A 22,132-nucleotide genomic window follows, 5' to 3' on the forward strand; every position below is an offset into this window, starting at 1 on the left:
CTCATATGTAAAAAGAATACAATAATATTGGCTAGCTCACAAATTTGTTGTGAGGATTAAAAAATAATTTTGGCTAGCTCACAAATTTGTTGTGAGGCAGAATGAATGTAAAGTACTTGGTACAATGCTTGGATTATGGCAAACATTCAAAAAATCTTAGCTACTAAAAACAGTAAGCATATCAGGCCACAAGTGTCAAGGCCCTGACCTATAGCCTTAATCATAGTAAGTACCTCTCCTTTTAGAAATCAAACCCAGGGCTGGGCACAGTGGCTCATGCCTGTAATCCCAGCTCTTTGGGAGGCGGAGGCGGGCGGATCAACTGAGGTCAGGAGTTCACCACCATCCTGGCCAACATAGTGAAACCCTGTCTCTACTAAAAACAGTAAAAAATTAGCTGGGTGTGGTGGCGCTTGCCTGTAATGCCAGTTACTCGGGAGACTGAGGCACGAGAATCACTTGAACCTGGGAGGTGGAGGTTGCAGTGAGCCGAGATCACGCCATTGCACTCCAGCCTGGGCAATAGAATGAGACTCTGTCTCAAAAAATAATAATAAAAAAAGGCCGAGTGCGGCGGCTCACTCCTGTAATCCCAGCACTTTGGGAGGCCAAGGAGGGCGGATCATGAAGTCAGTAGATGGAGACCATCCTGGCTAACACGGTGAAACCCCGTCTCTACTCAAAATACCAAAAAAAATTAGCCGGGTGTGGTGGCGGCGCCTGCAGTCCCAGCTACTTGGGAGGCTGAGGCGGGAGAATGGTGTGACCCGGGAGGCGGAGCTTTCAGTGAACTGAGATCGCGCCGCTGCACTCCAGCCTGGACAACAGAGCGAGACTACGTCTCCAAAAAATCAATCAATCAATCAATCATCAAACCCAGGCATATCACACTGCCTAAGGGGCTCACCTTCCACCTTATACAAAGAAAATGGGCACTTGTCTCCAGTAACTGTTGATGCCAACAAATATTGTCACCCTTAAGTAGGTATTTACATTAATTTATTACCATAACGGTACATTGGTATTTTTTATTTTTCCTAGTCAGATGCCTGATATTAGCATCTATTTAAAAGGAAAGGCCTGGCTGGGAACGGTGGCTCAGGCCTGTAACCCCAGCACTTTGGGAGGCCGAGGTGGGCGGATCATGAGGTCTAGAGATAGAGACCATCCTGGCCAACGTGGTGAAACCCCGTCTCTACTAAAAATACAAAAATTAGCTGGGCATGGTGGGCATGCCTGTAATCTCGGCTATTCGGGAAGCTGAGGCAGGAGAATCGCTTGAACCCGGGAGGCAGAGGTTGCAGTGAGCCGAGATCGTGCCTTTGCACTCTAGCCTGGCAACAGAGCGAGACTCCGTAAAAACAAACAAACAAACAAACAAAAACAAGGAAAGGCCTAATTTGTTTTCCTTGTCCTAGACTTCTGAGTCTAACTCAGATTTACAAAGGCTTAAATCAAACAGAATGCACTGAAGTTTTCTGATGCTTCTTAGGAGGTATCAACATTTCCCAGCTCATGCTAATTTATATATCTACAGTTCCTTATGATATACAAAATATGTACATCTATTTACTTATTGTATTCCCCAAGATGCATTTTTGCATGCAGATGTTTCATTACGTGGATAAATGAACTAAATTTCAGAGAACTTAAGTAACTTGGCCAAGGTTAAGTAAATAGCAGTGTCAGAATTAAGCCCTGAATTCTGCTTTCCTCACTTTTAATATTATGAACTTTCCGTTTTCTCTTCGGTGTTAGGGAGAAGCATTCAGTACAAATCTTCAGGACTCTAAACACTTAAAAAGGTCCTTCCTGAAATGACAACTGACAGTGAATTCTAGGGTCAATCTGAAATGTGATTTTTAGAAAAAGATCCCAGAGAAATTCAATTAACTGGTAGGGACATGCCATCCCTAACTTGGGCCATATCTACCAAATCTATTTTTAAAGACTGACTTTTAGTATGCCAAACGTTCTATACCACTGAGCTCTATTACACAGATTTCTAATTGGTTTGTATGACAAGAGATTGTGATTTAACTCTCTCATATATTTGGAAGGAAAGCTTTTCTTCTCTTCCTTTTGTGATTATACTGCAAATCTCACAAAACCAGCCAAGCCTGAAAAAATCCAGGAGCTTATTCTTGAACTCCATGGCTCAATAAAGATGCACAACCTAGAGTTATTTCTGAGACCCTTAAAAATATGTCTTGTGTTGGCTGAAGTTTGACACAGGAGGGCACACAGCAGCATGCCAAAATGGTACCGTTTGGATCCTTTATTATAATATATATATATTTTTTCTTTTTAAGTCAGACCACACAAAGAATCATTCAGCTAGAGCAAAAGCTCTTCAGCAGATTTCAGAACTGCTTAGGAAACTGTCAGAGTGGACCTATCAGTATGAGAGCCACAGTCAGAGCAAATGCCACAGGGTGTGTTCGACCAGCATGATGAACACGTTCCTTTTCCCCAGATGCTCAGATGGCTGCGTGGCTCGGGGCTGTGTTTTCTGAAGTTCTAATGCAACCCTCCCAAGGCCCCATGAACCTGTTAACTGGATCAGGTTTTGGTGGGTCCTTTCATGAATAGGCAGAAGCACCGGCTCTGTGAATTGGAGGTGGCTTCCTTGCTTCCAAAGTCATCATGCAGAGTGTCCTGATAACATGGGAACATCTCAAGTGTAGCCAGCAGAGTAGACGCTTCATTTTTAAGCCCTTGCTAGAAGGCAGAGAAAGGGGAAGTTTCTTCAGTGCTTAGCAGTCTGCTCCTCCCACTGATGAATTTTTAATCACACATTTTCCTCCCTTAAGTTAAAATTGATAAAATCTCTATACATGTGTCATGTTTGACAATTGATAATCACGTTGAAAAATAACAATATTGTTGACTATACAAGGCAATTTCTTCAAATTGAGTAATGATGTGATGTGTGTGGTTAACTGTCTCTACCCAGGAAGTGGTTTTATTTAAAAGTTTTGTGCTCACCCCACCCCCCGCCTTTTTCTTCCCCCAGTACTGAAATTAAGCAGCATCCAACACAGGCCTACTCTTACGACATGTGACTTTACTGTTTTCCGTTTTTGTTGAAAGAGTCATTAGCAGTTAGGAGTTGATGGCAGTTTCAATAACAGGTCATTGCCGAGAAAAGGTAAGTTTTAACTTTATGTTGTACATGAAATTTAAACTTGAACATGTTTGGCAGAGTTTCCTACGTTTTGGTGTGAATGTACAAACATTTCTACAAAATATGATGCTTTTACCTGTGCTTAAAACATGGACTGGTTTCCTTTGGCGTAGAAAAGAATATTCTTTACATATTTGCAGCTGTCAAATTCCAATGTCTCTTACTAAAATATTATAATAATAAGATGATTTGCTAAGATTTTGTACTAAAATGTTAAAGACAGAATAAGGTATACAGTTTTAGTTTGAAGTGCATTTAAAAATGACTATTAGAAAAATGTGAGACTTTGCACCTTTAACCAACTGTTTTATAAAAATACGTATTGTTCAACATCCAAATAAGGAAAGAGAAAGAGGCATTTTATAACAGTGAGAAACAGCTTGAATTTCAGTGTGAAAGATACTCACTCTAAAGCATTGTTATCGATGTTAGCATTAAAAGCCCTTAAAAGGTTAATATGTAGCTAATTAAAAAGCAAAGAGATTTTAAAATGTAAAGGAATACTGTCTATCATGACACTTGAAAATTTTTTTTCTAAATTTCTTTTAAGATATAGGGTGAAATGAGGGTAAGTTTCTAATTCATAAGCAAAATTTTACATTTAGAAAAGAAGTCACAGCTGATTTCATTAACGGTTACTCTGAGAAGAGAGGCAAATTAGAGGTATACTTTTGTTATTTATGTAATTATATAATTTTCCTTCTTTGAAATATTCCAAAATAATAAACCTTACAAATGAAAAGGATTTGTTAGTCATAAACAGACGTAATTTCCTTTTATATTGACTTCTTGCTTTTACAGAATGTCTTTGTGTGCTGTAACATGTGTGCAGAAAACATCAAAATATTGCTAATCTCAGAGACAAATACCTAAAATAAATCTGACTGTAGATTCTTGAAAGAATTTTAATAAAAGCCCAAGATATGATCCATTCTTCCCTAATATTATTTTTATTGTGCTGTTGGATGGGATAAGTGATGGCCCCCACAACACCTATTTTTTTGTGTTATTAAAGAATGGTTACAGGGTTGATAAGTGGCAACAATTTTCTTTTCTTTTATTGTCTTCTATTGAAAAACACACATAAATGTTTTTTGACATGGTCAATTTAGTAGGAAATTATTAGGCATACTAGTACACTCCATTTCAAGACCTCTTCAATTGTCAATACTGAAGCTATCTACTTGTTGACTATTAAAATGATCACAGAAAAATAGAGATTAGAACTTGGTGTTCAATACACTTTTTATTGTTAGAGTATAAGAAGACCTTGGTAATATGTATTTGCTTTGATATTCTGATTAGATTTTCAATTTGTTGCATTTCCTCACAATGGAAAGCATTATTTAAATCTGTCTTCAATATTGTGGTTCTGAACCTCTGCATCTATAGAAGCTGTATAATTCAGATAATTTTGGTTGATATGTTATTGCTTTATTTCATTTTATTATAAAAGAATATCAAATGAATAAACACATGCAATACTTCCATGTTAGCAAGAATGAATATGCAGATAAACATCTGGAATTGGAGAAAAGTCCATGAAAATTTTTTAAACTGTTTAATGCTTTTAAGAAACAAATTCACTGTAAAAATGAGTAGTTTCTTGCAGAAACTGTTAAGTTAAAATACACATATTTTATGGAATATGTGTAAAATTAAGAATGAATTGAAGTGAACTTGATGAAACTGTTAAATTAAAATACACATATTTTATGGAATATGTGTAAAATTAAGAATGAATTGAAGTGAACTTGATATGAATTTAGAAAGATCAATGAGTAAAGATGATAGGTAAATTAAAATACCTTCAGAATTGTTTGTAAAATGCAGTAATGTACAGACCAAATTTTAAGACAGTTAATTGCAAATAAGTTACTATAGAATTCTATTACTTTATGTGTTTTAAGTGGATGAGTCAGAAACAAGTTTTGATGAAATGAAAATAATACACAATATTTTATTTGGAAAGTCATATTAAAGCTGATTTGCTCAGAGAATGTCGTCCTTTTCCACTTGGGGCCAGCATTCAGCAAGATTCAGAAAGGAGAAAATCTTTCCTTGATATTCCTCCTGTTGCTCCTTTTTAATACTTTCTTCTGGAACAGCCTGCTCTGCTCCTAATTTAGAGTCTCATAACCTTGGTACCTAGAAAGATAGACCCTTCCATTCAATGGCTCCTTCCAATCACTTGAACTTTTAAAATGTATTCATCCCATTTTCCAGCACTTAGGAATCTAATAAAAATAATCCATACTTATAGGAGAAGGCTACAGAGCTTTGACTTCCTAGCCAGGCCTCCCTTTCTCCTCCCAGTGTAATTTCAATATGTTCTTTCAGCAGACAGGGCCCAAAGGATTAGCTAAATGTTGGATCTCAAGTGAGGATACTGATGCCATGGTAAATGGTTGCGGGAAGACTTTAGAGGGAGAGTGTTTTGTTAACCATTAGTCCTGCCTGTGATGTTTAAACACAGAATTTCTGAAAGTGTCTCATATGAAGGATCTATCCCAGTGATGTATCCATTTCTTTAAGATATTCCTGAATAAAGAAACACCTTTCTTGCAGCAGGTAAAAAAAATAATTGCACTACATTTTCAGGCAATTTTGATATTCCCATACACTTAGAAATTATTTAACATAATTAGTTCTTAATAGCTGTATTTTTAAAAGTTATTGAACACTCTGCATTTAATTCTTTGGATACCAAAAGCAAATTTTTTACACTGTACAATAAATGCTACATAATTAGACTTTAAAATGCCCTTGTAAGTATTCTAAATTTCAGCGTAGAGTGGGCAAATCTTCTTTGTTTGCAAATGATAGAAAATGAGTTCAAATTAGCCTAGGCAAAATAGATATTCTTTTATGCGTGAAAAGTCCAAGGACAACAAAGTCAGGAATGGCTGGATCCAGGAGCTCACACAGGATTATTAGGAGTAGGTCTCGTTTTTTTTCATTCCTCAGCTCTTCTTTTCACTGTGCTGTAAGCAGTCTCTAGTGGAAGCTCTCACAAAATTGTTAAGCTACTACTGATCCTTTCAACAAACTGTGGGGAAAGAATGCCTTTCCCCAATCACCACAGCAAAGTGTCAGATTTAGATCTGATAGGACTAAATTGGATCACATGACCATAGCTGAACAATTACTGAACGTGGGTGCAGACAGCCTGCATGACCATGCCTAGCTCACAGGCCCACTCCTGCACTGGGGTGCAGCATTTGGACTCTCTGCTGAAAACAGGAGTTTCCTGATGTGGAAATTAAAATGCTTTCCCCAGAAGAAAGGACAAAAGCCTCAGAATTCTACTACAGAGTCACATATGGTCCCACTTTAAATAATCATTATTTCCCAACTTCTTCAAATTCCATAATTGTATAAAAATACAGTTTTAATTTAAAGGCAGATCTCACTGAAACATGAGTTTTAATTAAACTAAATTTAAAAATAGTTTTCAACAGCTACTGTATGTTTGACAACTCCTCACAACATTTGCCTTCTAAAAGCTTGTAATCTAGAGTGACTATTATTTTAATAATTATGACGCAAATAAAATTTTTCAAGTACCATAAGAAGATCCAGAGAACGCTCTATTAGGGTTCAGAAATTCATCCAGCATTTTTGCATCCCTGTTATTTGCCGGGCCATAAACTAGAGAATTTTGTAGGTGTTGTATCATCTGATCACATACTTTCAGGAAGTTCTTGACAGTTTTGGAGGAAATTTTTGTGTAGTTTTCAGGGAAATCTAGCACTGGGAAGATGAGAAACATTGCAAAGGACAGGAAGGAAATGTGTCAAGGCACAAAAACATTGAGTGTCAGAGAATTCCAAGGCAGTGTGAATTCTCCAGTTTTGTTAGATGGAAGTATAGTAATAGGAGGTAAGGCCAGAAAGATAGTGTGAGATCATAAATAGAGTGGACCTGGATATAAGTAATGACAGGGTTCTTGAGCAGGGGAAATACATAATTGGATGTCCACACTTTTACATCTTGATGGGTTGTCTATCTAGGGTCAGGATTTATTTGTTTCTTCCATTTATCTCACTGTGAAGTGGCATTCTCTTTGCAGAAGAGTTTGAGGTCAGTGGAGATATTTCTGTAAGGACAGGCACTGACTTATCTGTTCAGGTGCCTGAGGTTCTTATTCAGGTTATGGTTATAACCATCTATTTCTTTCATTTGATGAAGACCTTTTGTTTTGTTTGCTTTTAATCCGAGAATAGATGATATAGCGAGATGGTTCAAAATCAACAAAAAACCTAAATACAATGTTTTTAGATAAATTATTTCTTAAATTTTTATTTCTATCTATCCCATTTATCCCCATCTTAATCCAACATAACCACTTTTCATATGTTTTATATATTTTATACTTCACAGTTTACGCAAAAACCATATATATATGCACATCTATGTGTGTATGTATATAGCATAACTGCATGCACCTCTCCACTTTGCTTTTTTTCTTTTAGAAATATAGATTAGAGATATTTTATAATAAAACTAAGAAACTAATTCTCTTTTTTACAGCTATATAATATTCCACTGTATGGAAATATCATACTTAATTTAACCAGCCTCCTGTAAAAAGATTGATGGATGTTTTCAAGTTTTTCTAATTCAATGAATGTCGGTGTAATTGTTTCCATTTGAAAATCTATCTATCTATCTATCTATCTAATCTATCTATAACAAATTTCCAAAAATAACATTTATGAGACAAAGGATAAAATAATTTTGATAGTTGTTGCCAAACTGTCCTTCATGTTATTGGTAACTTTTTGAACTTCCACCAGCACTTAATGAGAATGCGTACAGAAGCTCCATTGCTTTTTCACGGGATTGCGTTGCTGAGCTTTTCAGGTTTTGCCAGTCTCTAACAACTATATCTCAACACAGTGTTATTGATATTTCTGCTATTATGGTTAAAATTGATTTTGTTTTTAAAAGATTAAAGGTCGATTTGCTTTCCTTATAAGAAAATGTATACTTTCTCAGCTGTATAACTAAAGACAAAAACATTAGTGACTTTAGTGACACTCAAGCCTTGGAGTGAGATGTCAAAGGAAGCAAAGAACTAGAGATAGCATATATGAATTGCTGTATTCCTTTTCTTTTCTTTTTTTGAGACCGAGTCTCTCTCTGTCACCCAGGCTGGAGTGCAGTGGTGCGATCTCCGCTCACTGCAAGCTCCCCCTCCCGGGTTCACACCATTCTCCTGCCTCAGCCTCCCGAGTAGCTGGGACTACAGGTGCCCGCCACCACGCCCGGCTTTTTTTTTTTTTTTTTTTTTTTTTTGGTATTTCGAGTATAGACGGAGTGTCACCGTGTTAGCCAGGATGGTCTCGATCTCCTGACCTCGTGATCCGCCCACCTCGGCCTCCCAAAGTGCTGGGATTACAGGCGTGAGCCCCTGCGCCCACCCTAAATGCTGTATTCCTTTTCTAAAGCTTGAAATAGACAGTAGCTTAAAAGGGTGATAAAGTGTGAACGTTCAAGTGAAGGAAGAGAAAAGGAATGAAAATAAAGAAACCCAACAAGGTCTCAGAGGAGACTAAGACAGATGGGTATAATTGCTAGCTCAAGTAGATAAATTAACCTTAAACAGAAGAGAGAGCACTTTAATGAGCGTGAATGTAGATTAATTGAATATAAATAAGATCCAGTGAGGAGAGGAATTTGAGGGAATACATGCTTCATAGTTTCTATCTTTGCTTAAATGGTAGGAAAGTTCATCTGATGAAAGTATTTTCTACATGTCAAAAACTGGACGGAATATCTTATTTTAAAACTTGTCCCTGATAGTAACACACAATACAATTGTGGATTTTGCAACTTATTTTTTCTCTTTTGCTGGTTATTAGTCCAATTCAATTCAACTCCATAAATAATTTTGAACTCTAAGTATACTATGTTGTCCTAAGAATTGCTGGAGACGCAAATAATTAGATATGCTACTTAGCCAATGAAAACAGTTCAGTAGGTAAGAGGTAGACAAAGATAAGGATCTAAATATCAATTATACATGTAAGTCCAGTGTCATAGAAATATTATAGAATATACCATTGACAGAATCCCAAAGGTCTCCATTTTGCCAAATCTAATAGCCATTTATGTATCTTTATATTACTCACTGTCTGAGCTGCATTTGATGCTATCGAACACTCCTTCCCTCTTGAAACCCTCTTTTCATTTGACTTCTGAGAAATGTTTTTCTTCCAGTTTTCCTCCAAACTACCTGAATGCTCTTTCTGTGTCCTTTGCTAACACTACCTCATCATCCAGCTCTCTAAATGTTGGAATGTCCTGAGATCAGTCTTTGGATTTCTACTTGTCTTCTAGGTTTATTCCTTTGTGATTTTATTTAGTTTCATGACCTTAAATGTTATTGATATACTAATTAGATTTCAAGACCAAACCTTTTCTCTTAGCAATAAAACTGTAAATACAATTGCCCATTCATCATCTTCACTTGAATGTCTCATAGAGACATCAAAATGAGTATACAGTACTCAAAGCAAATCTCCTAATTACTGCGCACCTGTCCCCAACCCAACTTGCTTCTTTACTTTTTGTGTCCACCTTAGTTAATGACACTATATTCATCTCTCTTTTCAGGACAAGAGTCTAAGAATTACCCCCTGATTCTACTCTTTCCCTACTACTTCCTACCCAAAGTTTCATCTAATTTATCAGCAATAAATAGAGCCTGTAAAATATAAATTTAGTTTTCATTATACTGTTCACGTGACTTTTCTCCATAATGGTCCTTAAGGTGTTATACCTTTTTTTTTTTTTTCAGGCTAATAGTTCTTTTATTTTTGATATTTTTGGTTGCTGATAGAATGACTTTTCTCAAAAAATCTTGCTAAGTGAATACAGCACAACGTGACACTTGGATGAACATCAAACTTTAGACAAAAGCACACACACCAATTTACTCTCTGGTTTCAAGTTAGAGAGAATATCAAGAAGCATATGAAACAATGTTGGTTTGTATATGTATGAATTAATTCAAGAAGGTTGAAGAGGTGGCAACGTTGACAACCGTTTAGTCAGGCTTTATATTTGGGCCCCCCAGGTGACTCCTGTGCTGTAATATATTATTAAGTATACTTTGAGGGCACAAAAACCATAAGTCTCACAATCCTTAAAAATATTAGTGAAGAAAAAGATATAGACAAAGGAAATGTAATAAATAAAAACTTCTTTTATATTACATTTTATTTTCAATTTGTTTTCTTTCAAATTGTTGCTGTGATGTACTTGAACCCTTTTTTGTGGTTCTTTTGATATATTTTTATACTTAGAAGTGATTATTGGAAATCTTAGGCTCTTATTGAATAGCTTTGTATTTCATGGGAATGAATTAGACATTAAGCAAGAGGTATAGGTATATCAGAATATCCTGAATTCAATCACTTCTTTCTACTTCCATTGCTGTTACTGCAGAATTCTCCTGACTCTTCTCCCTGCTTCTGTCTTCCCCACAATAGTCATTGACCAAGGATAGACAGAGTGGCCTTTTGAAGACTTCAACCATGCAAACTCTTCTACTATAATATTCCAAATTATTTTCTATTATACTTCAAATTACATTCAATCTCCTCCAAGGCCCTCTTTATCTCATTACTCTGCTTTTGTTTTCCTTCATATTAGTTTGGATATGGTATTTATTATTTATTTTTCAGCGTTTAGTAGCTATTTTCACCTTAGAATGGTCCATGAGAGTATTGACCTTGCCTGTCTTTTTACTGCTAAATACCCAGAACCTAGAACAAAGGGTAGGCATATAACATCAATAAATATTTGTTTAGTCAAAGGATGCATGCCCTAAAGATTGACTTTGGGCTATAGAATCAAGGAAGACCATCTGGAGATGTGTGACTTTTCCTGGTCTAAAAAATAAGGTAATTTGGGAGAAGAGAAGCTAGAAATATATTTCAAATAAATGACACTATATGTACTATATATATGGTATAGTTTTAGTAAGTTGGCAGTGATGAAAGGTTGGGTTAGAATTCTGTATCCATTATATGCTTCTGAAAAATGAAACAAATAACCCACCAGCTGAAAACATATTGCCATAAACTGATGAGAAACAGCAACTACCTCTAAGTATTTAAATTTTAAGCAATTTTACTAAACTGTGGTATTAAAATTGACTAATTTTATGTTCACTTTAAATCCATTTCCTAAAAGAGTCAAAACAGGACATCTTTTTAAAAGAGCTATGGAAGGTAGAATGCTCAGGAAATTGGGTGCTGAGTCAAGGGAAACTTCTGTTTCTGTTCATTTATCTTTCTGCTTTAGTTAATTTCATGTTAGAATTTTAAAGACTAAAAACTGAGCAATGGAACCCAAATTCAGCTCTCTGCTAAATGCACTGGGGAAATCAAGCAATCTGAGCTTCTGTATAATATCACCTATTCATACTTTGATGGTTCTCCTAAAGTAGAACATTAAAGGAAAAAATATATGGTGATTACCTCAGTGGTGTCTCAAGCACTGTGGTAAGTACTATAGTGTTACCAAAACAAAACAATATTACCTTATTCTCAAGATGTTTACAGTTGCTTGAGAAATTCATCATTATAAATTATTAGAGTGAGATTCTTAATAATTATCATCATAGCTATGACTTATTCTGTGTAGACTATGGGACAAGAATTTTACATACCTAATTGTGTTTAGTAACCACAAAAATCATGTAAAGGGGTTTGTATCCCCATTTTAAAGATAAGGAAGCTAAGGTTAAGAGATTAAATACACAAATTTACAAAGCTATTTGGTAGGCTGGGTTATGATTTGTAGACAGATCTGCGTAATGCAAAGTCCATGTTATTTTCAGTATGCCATGCTGTAATTTTGAATCCTGTTAAGTGTTAGCAGTTAAGCATTGCTGAACTTTATTCATGAGGCCCTAGAGTCTAAAAGGCTCTAAAAGAATCCTACTTTGTTTGATGTCTAGAACAATGCCGTCTGTAGGAAACCTGTTGTTTCTTCTCTGCATATATTGGCTATGCAGAGGCGCTGTAAAACAGGTGAGGAAGAAAACGTTCTTTTGCCTTGGTTTTTGCCATACTGCAGGTGTCTTTCCTATTTCTCTTTTTCTGGTCTTCTCTGGATTCTATGTCTCCTCCTGACCCTTAATTCTCAAAAATTCCTTCTTAGATCCACCTATCCAATATGGTAGCAACTAGCCACAGGGGACTATTGAGCACTTGAAGAAGGGCTAGTATAAATTAAGTGTAAAATAAACACCAGATTTTGAAGATATCGTACAAATAAAGAAAATGTAAAATATTTAATTAATATTTTGGGATTTAATCATGCTCAATTGATTACATATCCAATTGATTACATTTTGAAGTATTGGGCTAAATAAAATTATTAAAATTAATTTCATCTATCTCATTTAACTTTTCCAATGTGGCTACAGGAAATTTTTAAACTACATGTGTGGCTCATATTATATTTCTAATGGATGCCACGGCTGTAAACCATCTTGTTTTTGGCCTCTCTTTTGACATTCTTATTATTTCAATTTCATCCCTGAAATATGGTCCTTAAATTTCTATCTTTAGCCTTGGTGTCTTGGTCAAAATTTTCCCTTATTTCTAATTGTCACTTGATACTTTCTCTGTGATGTCCCATCAGCAGGTTAAACTGATTATGTCCCATATTAACTCCATAGCCTCTCCCAAGGGTTATTCTCACCTTCTTTCCAATTTTGATTACATCTCTACTCCTGAAGTCATATTTATTATTAAGTGACATGATATTCATATCATGTATTCCATACCACTTATTCCATACATCCAATCAATTGCCATATTCAAACAGCATTTATTCCTTTCTTTCCATTTGCACATATTGTCATGGTCACTAATTGGTCATCTATTGAGTCTTATCTAGATTATGGCAAAAGTGTCCCATGCTTTTATATTGCTATTTCTCTTGCCTCTTTATTTTGCTTCTTATGAATGTCTTTTAAGGCTTTATGGTGATAGTTGGGTTCGAGTAATACAAGTAAGAATGTCTATCATCTATTTGTATTCTATTTACAGTTTTAAAAGTTATTTTGCGTACGTTATTTTACTTGATAATTCTAGAAAGTCAATGAGAAAGTGGGAGCTTTTAGTAGACTTCATAGAAAAAGGCAATGAAGCATGGGGAAATTGAATTGTGGGAGGACACGGAAGGGTTAGAACACATTTCAGGTATAACCATTAAAACATTACTTTTTCTCAAATTCTAATCCGGAACTGTTTTCTTTCTTACAGAGATAGAATAGGTATTAAAAGCACAAGCTGGGAAGTCAGAAAAAATAAAATTCAACTCTGAGCCCTACCACTTGCTAGATACTATATATTATTTTGGGCAAGTTACTTAATCTTTCTGAGTCTGAGTTGGCTCATCTGTAAAATGGTGAGATTCCTCCCAAAGAAAAAAAATGAAATGATGTTTTTAAAAATGTTTACCCTGCATGAGGCAAATAGCAAATCACTTTACAAAGGTTAAATGTGGTGGTAAGAGTAGAATTAGGAATTGTTTTAGCAGGTCTTGAATCAAAGAGTGACTTTTTTTTTTTCTTCACTATGATGTAAAAATCATGCTAGGATAATTTTGGTTTATTTCGATTCTAAGTATTATGATAAAATTATGAAACTCATCAAAAGCAATTTCTTGCTATTAGTTTCATTTTCTCAATACAGCTGTGTGGGGGAGTATAGCATAGCTGTGTGGGCAAAGGGAAGAAGAGATAACTGTTTTCTTGTTTGTTTACCAATTTTTGGTTGATATGGAAATTTTCCTTCAAGCAGCTCAAGATGTGCCCTCACCAAAAATACCCTTTAATTATGAAGTATCAACATTTATCACGTAAAACAATTCAAAAACAGGTAGGTCGTTGACTCTTAGGCCTGAAATGAAAATGAAGCAAAGAAAAACGGCAGACACGAGGAGAGAAAAGAAAGTAGAATTCTCTTGGTGCACTTTTATTTTAAATCTAATTTTTTTCATGGAGTGGTAAGGTGATAAGGTAGATGATCCACAAGACAGATCTACTAGGGTCCTAGAAAAATGAATCTGAGAAGGAAACATATAAAAGGAAACTAGGAAGTCCAGAGTGTAGGTTGCTAACCCAGTTAAGAAGTCTTTAGTCTTCTTTCTTTCTTTCTTTCTTTCTTTCTTTCTTTCTTTCTTTCTTTCTTTCTTTCTTTCTTTCTTTCTTTCTTTCTTTCTTTCTTTCTTTCTTTCTTTCTTTCTTTCTTTTGTTTCACTTTCCTTTGGGGAAACCAACTCAGGATTCCATATATGTAGATTGAGTGAATATCCCAACTCAGTCCTAATTTTGAAAGCAATTTTGAAGTGCATCTACCCTGAGAGCAAGAGTGACAGAGGGGAATCCATGTGCCGACAAATGCTGGGGGAGATAAGCAGCTGTGGTGCTGTCCACAAAGAGCCTGCTGTATCTGTATCCTATGGCCAGCTGGCACTGAGCTTTAGGTTTGAAGTCTGGCATTAGCAAAGGGGATTAGCAAGTGGGCAGTAGGTTCAGGGTGGGAAACCAGCTTGACCAAAAATCTGGAGACCAGTCAGCATGGCAGATGTGCAGAGTGTACACATTCTGGGGCAGGGATGGGGGAAGGTGAAATGCAGTGATCTGACTTCTCCTGACCATGATGAGCTGTATCATGCATACTTCTGGCAGCTTTGATGTGGAGAGGTAAGCAGGAAACACAGGAATCCAACAACACTTGGGACTTGGAGTCACAGCCATTCTAATCATGGTGGCAAACTTGAACATACTGGAAATGCTTATGGCCTGTGGGAGTTCAAGGCAGGGAATTTCAGACAGTGCTGGATGAATATACCAATTTCAGTCCTAATTCTGAAAGCAATTGGTATTAGGGCATTGAATTAATGAGAGCAAGGCATGGGACCAAATGTCTATAATGTCCTAAGTACAATACAGAACAACAACACTGACAAATATGGTGTCTGACTTTAAGGAGCCCACAGTCAATTTAGGCAGAAGAGACACACAGCTCAAATAGAGAACAGAAACCAAATATAAAGCAGGATGTAATTATCTGCCTAAATAGAATAGAAACAGTAAAGAAGGCAGAGAAAAGAGAGGGAGGAAAAGGGGAACTTGCTTAGCAAGAACAAAGAGCACAGCACAATACCCTACTCGTTGTAACTAATGTCATGTTGAGAAAATTGTAAGAATAAATGAAGTAATGCTAATGTTTGACGATCCTCTTTCTAAAGCTGTAGTACAACTGCGAATGCAAATGCAGTCTCCTGGTTCTGCTCTTCATTTGCAATATTACCAGCTTAGATTTAAAAATAATGAAATACTGAAAATAATATTGACTTAATATGCAGCGTGATCACCATTCAACCCATACATCAGAGGAGCAATGTTCCTAGGGGTGATTGACACTACGAGCCACAGTCAGGAATGTCTCCAGGCCAGTCGGGATATCTATACAAGATAAGTGGGTAACAGAGGACCTGTAGAGAAGCGGATGTCTATGTGATGCCTTGTCTGAAGGATGTAGAAGCTGTCCACCGAGGGCTGTCTCTTACCATACATACCTGGATCAGTTTGCCACATTTTATGAATTTTCAAGAGAAGACATATAGACATCCTTTTCTGATTTTTTAAAAGTAACAACCCTCATTTTTCAATTGGAAATTGATTCAAAACATTCCAAAACATTGTTCAGGCCCAACAACATATGTCTGTGGGTTGAATTTGGTTGGCAGTCTGCCGATTTTCCACCTCTTCTTGAATTTATAGCTGCTCCTAAAAAAGCAGGAGCAGAGGGTAATGATTAGAGAGAACTGGAGTCCTTCAAATAACTTCTGTATATGCAATAAATCCTAATAAATGTTTAGAGACTGACTAGAGCATTAGATTATTCTGTGAAAAAAAACATCCATTTATGTATAGCTTCTTCATAGCTTCTTCATTTAGGTCCTTGTTGTGTCTGTCTAGCTTGCATGACTGGGCTCATTTTCCTAACTTGAAAGAACAAACTTTCTTCTGCTGCCAACCCTCCCCAAAGCATTTAAAAAAAAATCATTAAAAGATGTCTCTAAAAGTTTAACTTGACTAAGTAATAGCAAATACATTTATCTTTGCATCAAGTGTTATTTTTGAATGACATGATGCAGGGTATGGATCAGAATGTGTGGATGTACTGTTGTAAGGGAGATGAAAGAGAAGTTTGCATACCTTGTGTTGTGATAATAACAGTGGCAACCATTTAAATACACATACATGTGTGCATGCTCTCTCACACACACACAAACACACACACAAGAAACCCACCAGTGAGTGCACAAGATGGGGAAATGTAGCTGGGGCTTGGTTGCATAACCCATTTCATCACACGTTTTCTCCTTTAATAGATTAGATTCTCTGTCTCAGACGTGGTTATAACAAACGATATAAGTAAATAAAACAAGATGGAGAGGAAAAATGTTCAATAATTTTTAAATTAAATGGATAATTCTCTCAACCATTTAATACTCTAAATATTTATGCATTTTTTTACATTAATGTGTCCAAGCAAAAATCCCTGTATTTCACTTTGTGAAGCACCTAAATTTAGACAGAAATTTGGCTACAGTAATTCGAATTACAGTAGCACCCAATTAACTGGAACCTATTAGTTATATCACATATGTAACCATCTCCTCCTCTGCCTCTCACCTTGTGGAGAGAGGCCTGGCAACTATACCTGGAGGAAGGAAAAACAAATTAAACTTGTTTAAGTGGAATATCTAGCCCCCCAAATAACTCCTAGATTAAGGTTCTTGAAAAGGCAGTTGAAGCACTTCGAGAGACCAAAGGCATGAAGAGAACCTTCAATTATTCATCCTAGAAAGAAGAGGATACATTTTAAGGTTTACAATGAACATGGTATATTGTTATCTCTTATCATCAAAGACAAGGATTGAAAACCTCAGTAAAAATTTTCAATTTAAGTAATGTGAACTGTCAAATATTTTTTCACTATTTTGATCATCTTGGCTTCTTGAAAGGAAGCCTGAGGATATAGTATTTTGTGGAATATTTTTTTTTTTCTCCACCAAACTTCCTTTGGTCTTTATCAAGGAGAACTACTTTCTTTTTTTCTTTTTTTTTTTTTTTTCTCCCTCAGACAATTACTTGAACCACCTCAGGGCTAAATCATCCACCTCTGGAAAAAGAAATAGAAAGCCATCAAGAGACTGGAACCAACTGCACAGTAATAAGAGTACATGCTAAGTCATTCTATGCAGAACTTACTGCAGAAAGCAATGGAACTGAAATTGAATAGGCATTCCCATACACTAAATTTTTAACTTTTATTTCAGTTCAGGGATATATGTGAAGGTTTGTTACATAGATAAACTTGTGTCATGGGGGTTTGTTATACAGATTATTTAATCACCCTGTTATTAAGCCTAGTACCCATTAGTTATTTTTCCTTATCATCTCCTTCCTCCCACCCTCCAAACTCCAGTAGGCCCCAGTATGTGTTGTTCTCCTCTGTGTGTCCATGACTTCTCATCATTTAGCTCCCACTTACAAGTGAGAACATACAGTATTTGGTTTTCTGCTCCTGTGTTAGTTTGCTAAGGATAATGGCCTCCAGTTCCATCCATGAACCTGCAAAGGACATGATCTCATTATTGTTATAGCTGTATAGTTAGTATATGTACTACATTTTCTTATCCAGTATATCATTGATTGGCATTTAGGTTAGTTCTGTGTCTTTGATTCTGTGACTAGTGCCTCAATGAATACATGCATGCATAAAGGGATGATTTGTATTCCTTTGGGTATATACCCAGTAATGGGATTGCTGGGTTGAATGGTATTTCTGTCTTTAGTTCTTTGAGAAATCACCATACTGTCTTTTACAATGGTTAAACTAATTTACACTCCCACCAACAGTGTACAAGCATTCCTTTTATGAACTACTTTTTTAAGCGCTGAAATCGATGTTATTTTACTCACATTTACCAAGTTCATAATATACATAAGCAAATAAAAAATAAAAAAGCACTCTTACACTCAAAGTTGTGCATTGACCCAGATTGCCTAGGATCTCTTTGGGTATTTCTTTTATGCAAAATACTTTATTTTCCAGCAGTATTTATGACTGAATGTTGGTCTGGTTGACAAAGTACCATATTTTAATTAGTCTTAAATAGAATATTTACAGCACCATTTTCATGCACCTATGTGTCTATGTATCTATTTACTTACCCACTTAGCTACCTACTCATTTATCTCTCCCTATTTCCAACTATGGACCATACCCCTCCCCCTCACCAGCATATTCTAAAGTGAACTTTCATTCCCAGGAAAATTAATTAGAGCAGTAATATGAACAAATGAAGATAGCAGCAATGGGCTGTAAAACTAAGGAGACACTATAGTGATGAGTAACCATTTTAGAATAATGCACATATAAAATTTAAAAATAACTTATATAACCCTTTATAAAAATAACTTTTTAAAAAAGGGTGCAGCTGAATCCCTTAGGGATTATGACCAAATATGCAGTTTCTCAGCCTCTTCCTCATTCTCCTTAAATGGGAATATCTGTGGAAGTTTCCATTAAGTCTGCATATTTAATAAGCTCCACACATTGACCATTGAGAATTACTACTTAGCATGTGCACATCCGGAACTGGTTGAGTTATTTCTGACCCTTACTCTCAGGTGAAACATTAACTTAATACAGACAATCTTTAATTCTAGTGGAATGGGGTTTTGTGGATTCAACAATAAATTATAATGAATGATCTCATCTTTTGGTCTGGGCTTGTGATGTACAAATCAAGTGCATTCCCACCTTATTTACACATCCCAGCACTTCAGTGGGTCACCTCTTCCTCCTTGGGCATTTGCTTTGTCCTTGACCACAACTTCCTTTGCTGGTAACCTGGTCATTCATTGCCTCACTCTCTTGCTAGGTTTGAGGTTCTACCTTTCTATTGCCAATCTCCTTTGTGGGTAATTGAGCTAGACCTGAACAAATAGCCGGAATTGAGAACTGTGCCACCTAGCAACAAACCTCCTAGTTGATAACAATCCGCAAATCTGAACTTCTCAGTATTCCCCCGCTCAGATTGTCAACGACTGTTTCTACTCACCTGTTGTATAACTCTTCCTATTCAACTTGTATTCCCAGTTGCCAATATTTACCTAGATTGTGACTGCAGATCTATGTAATTGCTTGACACTGTCAGCACCTTTCAAACTGAACTTTTCTTCACCACGTGTGGCTAGGAGAGCTCTCCAGCAACTGATCACTTCAGATGAAAAGCCAGTTCCTGGTCCTTTCAGGAGACATAACAGGTCCTTCCAATTTATATATGTGTAGGGGTATGTGTGTCTGTGTGTGTATGTGTGTATATATAATATATATAATATATATAATATATAATATATAATATATATTTTATATATAATATATATAATATATATTTTATATATAATATATATAACTTTCTTTCCATATAGAATATATATGTGTGTGTGTGTGTATATATATGTCTCACACCAAACACGAACATTATTTCCAGATGAATCATAGTTCTAAAAATAGATAAAAGTTGAAACAACTCATTTAGAGGAAATCATGGGAATAGTCTTTGTTGCCTTGAATTATGCAAGGGCCTCTTAAGAGGGCAATAAAAAGCACTAATCATAAAAGGAAATAAATAATAAGTTAAGCAATATTAAAATTAAGGACCTCCATTAATGAAAATATGCCACTAAGAGAGGGAAAAAGCAACCCGCAAGTGGGAAAAGATAATTATTGCAACAAATATATTAAAAATATACTTGTGGTTATAATATATAAACAACTTCTATAAATCAGTAAGACAATGGCAAACAACCTGATTTAAAAAACAAGCAAAAGTATTGAATAGGCACTTCACAAAAGAATATTGCATAGCAATCATCTTTACAAATAAAAGTTTGAGTGAAATAAGCCCAGCAAGAAAAAGTAGACTCTTTAGGTTTTCATTGATACAAAGTTCAGAAATAGGCAAAACTCAGAAGACAGAAGAATGATTAGCCTTAGTAGGGTCAGATGGGTAGTGAGTGGAACAGAGCTTTGGGGAGATTCTGGAGTGCTGATAATATTGTGTTTCTTGGCTCAGCTGTAATTACAAGAATGTGTTCAGTTTGTGACAATTCGTTGAACTTTATATGCAAACATAGGCATGCACACACACATATACACACAAGCTATTTAAAATGTATTTTACTCATAAATAATTGAGCAAGAGGGAACTGATTTTTAAATGCATTAAAGGAGATACTCTGAAAACTTTTATTTTAATGATATAGTCTTGTCCTTCACAACAATAGACGATGACATTAGTGTCCCATCATTAGACATGCCCTTTTGGCACTGAAATTCAATCTAATAAATTCAGAGTTTGGAGAGGAGCATTAGGGAAAGATGAATAGATACAACAGCAAATTCGCTAAATAAAACAAATGTCAGCCATATTTGACTGCTGTCAATTACTGATTACTGTTAATTACTGTCGAGTACTAATTATGCATTGTGCAACTTCCACGTATTTGAACCCTGGGCAGGACAAGATAGAGATAGCCTGGCGTAACTGCAACCAATGGGTGATTAGATTTAATCTGTCTGATAAAAAGACTTTGAAACTGAGTCAAGCAATTTAAAAAAGAAGCACTATGGAACAAGAAATCCCAGGAAACTGAGACAATCACAGGTTAAAATTTACTTTTTGCCCTTGATACTCTCCCAACAAAGATTAGAGAAGTAGCCTGTCCCAGCGAGGATCTAGGACTCCGTTTGTTTCCCCAGTGTTTTCTAACACTGTGGCTGCTGAGCAACTTGTTCTAGAGCTGATGTTTTCTCTTTAAGTGACATTTCATCATCAGTGCCCTAAGATAGTCACCCTGTTTTCCCTTAATTGATACTTGTACGCAAGAGGCGGAAAATCGCTCAGCATTTCTTGCTAGATTAGGTCAAAACTGACAGAGGAAACAGAGAGAAGATTGCATTACTTATGCCCCTTATGGCTCTCATCTGTATCTAAGAAGATTGCCATTTTATAAAATTTCTTATGCTCCCTAAATGTAATTACAATGGCGCAGGCATTTTCTTCCTATTTGCGTTTCAATTTTTTTTACTACCTGCCTGATCATCAGAGGGAAACTCGGAAGCAGTTCCACTAATCTTAACTTTATTTTCCTTATATCTCTTTAATTAGACGCAATCGCAACCTAGAAACCTTTTCTTTCAATGCTTTGTTTAGTGATTCCTGTTAAGTCTTTACCTTTCTTTTCATTTGATCGGTGACCAGAAGCATTGAACTTGTACCTAGATGTTCAAAGTGAGGTACCTAAAATTCTGGAATATTTTTTCCAGGTCACAGGGTGCTCTTTTCGTAAGATTAATGTTTACAAATAGATACTGTAATATTTATTCTGATTTAAAGTTAATTAAGAAGCATCTCACGAGCATGTTATGTATTTATTTTGCAGCCTCAGGGGTCAAGGATTCTTACTTGTGGATTTCTTTTCATCAAGTATCTTAGAAAGGGGTTATACCTTAAACAAAATCATCAAATTTCCCCAGGATCTATAAGACAAAATCCCAATTCTTTAATAAAAATAGACAGGTTCTCCTAATGCAGCCTTAATCAACCATAGCTTTCCCACTTAGCCACCAACACTGTATCATCTTGTGTGGATGTTCACTTCTGTTTTCCTTAAATCTTGTGATCTCAACCTGCACTGCTCTTGACATCCCCTCTCTGCCTTTCAGAGTCCTGTTTATCATACGGCATCCAGGCCTAACATCACCTCCACCCTAAAATCGTCTCCAGTCCCATTCTCCATTGCACTCGGATCAGACATCATGATAGGCA

The 22,132-nt window shown here is 36.0% G+C and overlaps 1 protein-coding gene across 3 annotated transcripts in view; it reads left to right on the forward strand.

Moving 5' to 3' along the window:
• Positions 1-3,072: 3,072 nt before the first annotated feature.
• ARHGAP15 (Rho GTPase activating protein 15) overlaps positions 3,073-22,132 on the forward strand; it is a 629,485-nt gene continuing 610,425 nt past the window's right edge. For all 3 annotated transcript variants that reach the window (XM_005573073.5, XM_045368219.3, XM_005573075.5), the window contains exon 1: positions 3,073-3,151. The gene's annotated coding sequence lies outside the window, so the exon portion shown is untranslated. The remainder of the gene's footprint in view (positions 3,152-22,132) is intronic.

This window comes from Macaca fascicularis, chromosome 12 (genome assembly GCF_037993035.2).
Source record: "Macaca fascicularis isolate 582-1 chromosome 12, T2T-MFA8v1.1".
NCBI classification, from domain to species: Eukaryota; Metazoa; Chordata; class Mammalia; order Primates; family Cercopithecidae; genus Macaca; species Macaca fascicularis.